A 4,000-nucleotide genomic window follows, 5' to 3' on the forward strand; every position below is an offset into this window, starting at 1 on the left:
TTTTTTTTTTTTTTTTTTTTATGTGCACATCTATTGCTATGAATTCTCCTCTGAATGTTGCTTTTGCTTTGTCCTAAAAGTTTTGGTATGTTGTGTTTTCATTCTCACTTGATTTTAGGAATTTTTTCATTTTTGTTTTTAATTTCTTCTATTACCCATATTATTATTATTATTATTTGTCTCAGAAAATTATATTTCTGACTGGATTCAAATTAGAGGAGAAGCTCAGAGAGGACAGCCTCCATCTCTTTGCAATCTGTTCCTGGAGTTTTTCTTTGGCCTCCTTCATTCTCTTGGCCAAAGGCTTGGCATATTCTGCAGCCTCCTCCTTATTTTTATTAGTGCACTGTTTCTTCCAAGCAATACACCTATGTTGGTGTTGCAGGACATGTGGAGTAACAAATCACTGAATCTTGGGTGCTTTGGTCCTGGGTTTCTTGCCTTCCTTGTTCAGGGGCTTTCTCACAACATACTGGCAGACATCATCTTCTTTAAAGAGACTGAAAAGTTTGCAGATTCTGCTAGCTCTTTAAGGCTGCAGGCAATGAGGCACAGTAGTATCAGTTAGTCCTGGAATATCCTTCTCCCCGCCCCCTTGTGGTGGTTATGTTTGTGTGTCAACTTGGCTGGGCCTGGTTGAATGGCTGGGCAGCTGGTGGTAATTATTCCCCATGATGAGACTGGCAATTAACTCCATAGTGGGATCTACCACAAGCAGCTGAGTAGCTGTTTTGGGTATGTGGTCTGCTTCCCATATATAAGAAGCAGCTTTGGGAATGGTCTCTAGCTTGAACCTGCATGTAGCCATGTCGTTGCTCAGCAGCCTGCTATGCTCTGCTGACCTTGGGACTTAAATGGACTTAAATTAATGGCCTGCCGTGTGTTTTGGTAACAGTGGGACTGTGCCGTTTTATTTGTCAACCTTGGGCTTCTCAGCCTCAGCAGCAAGCAGCTGTCTGAGTGAAGAAATGCCTCTAGCTTCAGTGGGCCAGGAGCCGGAGGCAGAGCTGAAGCCCAAGGCTGAGGGGCTTTCACCCAGCCCCTAGAGCCTGGCACTTTGAACTTGGACTTAAAGCCTCCAAACTGTGAAAGAATAAACTCTTGTTTGTTAAGGCCATCCCATTGGTTGTATATTCTTGTCAGAGCGCCACTAGGTAACCAGAATACCACCCCCTCCCCTTTTTTTTTTGTAATAACCAAGTTGAGAGCACTCAGATTAGCATCTACAATGTAACTCCGGACAGTGCTATCTCTCTTCAGTTTTTCTTGGTCTGTAAAAGGAATACTGCTTACTTAGTAGCAGGCAGACACGGCCATGGGTCAAGACACCCTGCTTCATGGTAAAACCCTATTTGTCGTTCTCACCACTGATTCGGACAACATAACCCTTCCACTTGTCACCAAAAGAATCAGCAGCAACTTCTGTGGCCACTCACTTCTCATAAAAGGTACGAAGTTTGCGTTCATCATCCACTTCAATGAATTTCTGGTAGCCAGTGGCTGGGAAGGAGATGTTCAGCTTCATGGTGAAGCAGCCAATCACTGTTGTGGTGCCATGAAAAAGAACTTCTATTACCCATGGTGTTTAAGCAAGGTGTTACTGAGTTTCCATGTATTTGATTTTTTTTCCCTTATTCTTCCTGTTACTAATTTCTAATTCTATAACTAGTAGGAGCTCTGGTAGCATAGTGGCTAAAGCACTTGACTGCTCACCAGAAGGCTGGTGGTTCAAACCCACCAGCCACTCCTCGGAAGGAAGGTTGGGCAATCCTACTTCCGTAGTGATACTGCCTCGGAAACCCAAGGAGGGGTCGCTATGAGTTGGGGCCGACTCGACGGCACATAACAACAACAACAACAATAACTAGTGAACACAGAAGATGCTTTGTAGTATTTGCTTTTTGTTTATTTGTTTGTTTTACTTTATTAAGGCTTACTTTGTGGCCTAAAATATGGTCTATTCTGGAAAATGATCCATATTTACTGGAGTAGAATATGTACTGTGTTGTTGTTGTGTGGTTGTTCTGCATATGTCTATGAGGTCAAGTTGGTTGATTGCCTTCTTTAGATCATCTGTACCTTTGTTAGGAGCTCTGGTGGCATAGTGCCTAAGGCATTTGACTGCTAACCAGAAGGCTGGTGGTTCAAACCCACCAGCCACTCCTTGGAAGGAATGTTGGGCAGTTTACTTCTATAGTGATACCACCTCAGAAACCCAAGGAGAGGTCACTATGAGTCAGAAATGACTTGATGGCAGTAAGCGAGGTACCTTTGTTGAAATTCTTTCTAGTTCTGTCCATCATCAAAAGTGGTGTGTTAAAGTCCCCTACTATTATTGTAGAACTGTCTATTTCTCTTTTCAATTTTGTTAGAGTTCATTTTATGTATGTTGGAGCTCTGTCCTTGGGTGTATAAATATTTGTATAAATATTATGTCCTCTTGGGTGGATTGACTGCTTACTCACTATATAGTGTCCTTCTTTGTCTCTTATGATGGAGTTTGATATAGACTTTAGTTTATCAGAGATTAATATTGCTGTTCCTGCTCTCTTTGTTTACTGTTTGCTTGATAAATACTTTTTCCATCCTTTGATTTTTAACCTATTTATGCCTTTGTGTGTAAAATGTGTTTGTTATAGGCAACATATCATTGGGTTATGTTTTTTTTTTTACCCACTCTGCCACTCTCTGTCTCTTGACTGGTTTATTTAAACCATTTACATTTAGTGTGCTTATCAATAGATACGAATTTACTGCTGTTATTTTGTTATATATACATATATATATTATTCTGTTGATGATTTCTTTGTTCATTTAATTCTCTGTACTGAGTTATTTTGTTTTATGGTTTATCTTTTCATTTTCTTTATTTTTGTTGAATTTGTTGCATTTATGGAATCTTTTATTTTCTTCTTTATTATGGTGAATATGCTTGTTAATTTTCTTTGTGTTTACTCTAAGATTTACTTTTATCTTCCTAAGTTTAGAACAGTCTGTTATTTACTGATATTACCTTGACTTCCTCTCCATATGAAATCTCCTTCATTATATCATTTATTTCCACTTTTTGTTTTGAATTTTTCATCAATTACAAATTATCATCTCTGTTTTTTTGTTTTCATTTTTGTAGATTTATTTCACTTTTGAGAGTCCTTTATCTGGGTTGATATCTGGGTGGTGCTGTCATGTATTTTAATGTCAGGTTGTTGTCTGTGTTATTGGTTCTCTATCTGAAGGGACTCCCTTTTATACTTCTTGTAGGGTTAATGTGGTTTTTACAAAGTCCCTAATTTCTGTGTATCTAGGAATGTCTTAACCTTGTTACTGTATTTGAAAGAAAATTTTGCTGAATATATGATTCTTGGTTAGAAATTCTTATCTTCCAGGGTTTTATATATGTCATCCCATTTTCTCCTAGACTATATGATTCCAGACAAGTCAGAGCTTTGTCTTATTGGTGTCCCTTTATATGTGCTTTTTCATTTCTCACAAGCTGCTCTCAGAATTATTTGTCTTTGGTTTTAGAAAGTTTGATTATGATATATCTTGGTGACTTTCTTTTGGTGTATATTTTTTTATGGGGGCTGTTTAGCTTGTTGGATAGAAATCTTCTTGTCTTTTATATTAGGGAAATTTTTGCCAACAAATCTTCAAATATTATCTCCATGTTTTTACATGTCTCTTTTTGTTCTGGAATGCTAATCTGATGTAGATTACTCCTCTTGATAGTATCCTATGTAACACTTGTTGTTGTTGTTGTTGTTGTTATGTGCCGTCGAGTCAAACCTGACTCATGTAACACTTAGGCTTTTTTTTTTTTTTTTCATTTTGCCTCATTAGCTTTTTTCTGAGATTGAGGGATTTGTGCTTTATTGCATTGATTCTTTCTTCCATTGATTTAGTTCTATCTATGTCCTTCTATTGCATTATCTATTTCTAATATTTTATTGACAATCTTCTGCATTTCTAGATGCTGTATGCTTTCTAATTGTCTATTTAT

The 4,000-nt window shown here is 37.8% G+C and overlaps 1 pseudogene; it reads right to left on the minus strand.

Annotated features, from left to right (window-relative positions):
* Positions 1 to 181: 181 nt before the first annotated feature.
* Positions 182 to 1,525, minus strand: LOC103198295 (annotated as a pseudogene).
* Positions 1,526 to 4,000: the final 2,475 nt, after the last annotated feature.

The sequence above is a fragment of the Orycteropus afer genome, unplaced genomic scaffold (genome assembly GCF_000298275.1).
Source record: "Orycteropus afer afer isolate SDZICR_OR568_19922 unplaced genomic scaffold, OryAfe1.0 scaffold00090, whole genome shotgun sequence".
Classification (NCBI taxonomy): Eukaryota; Metazoa; Chordata; class Mammalia; order Tubulidentata; family Orycteropodidae; genus Orycteropus; species Orycteropus afer.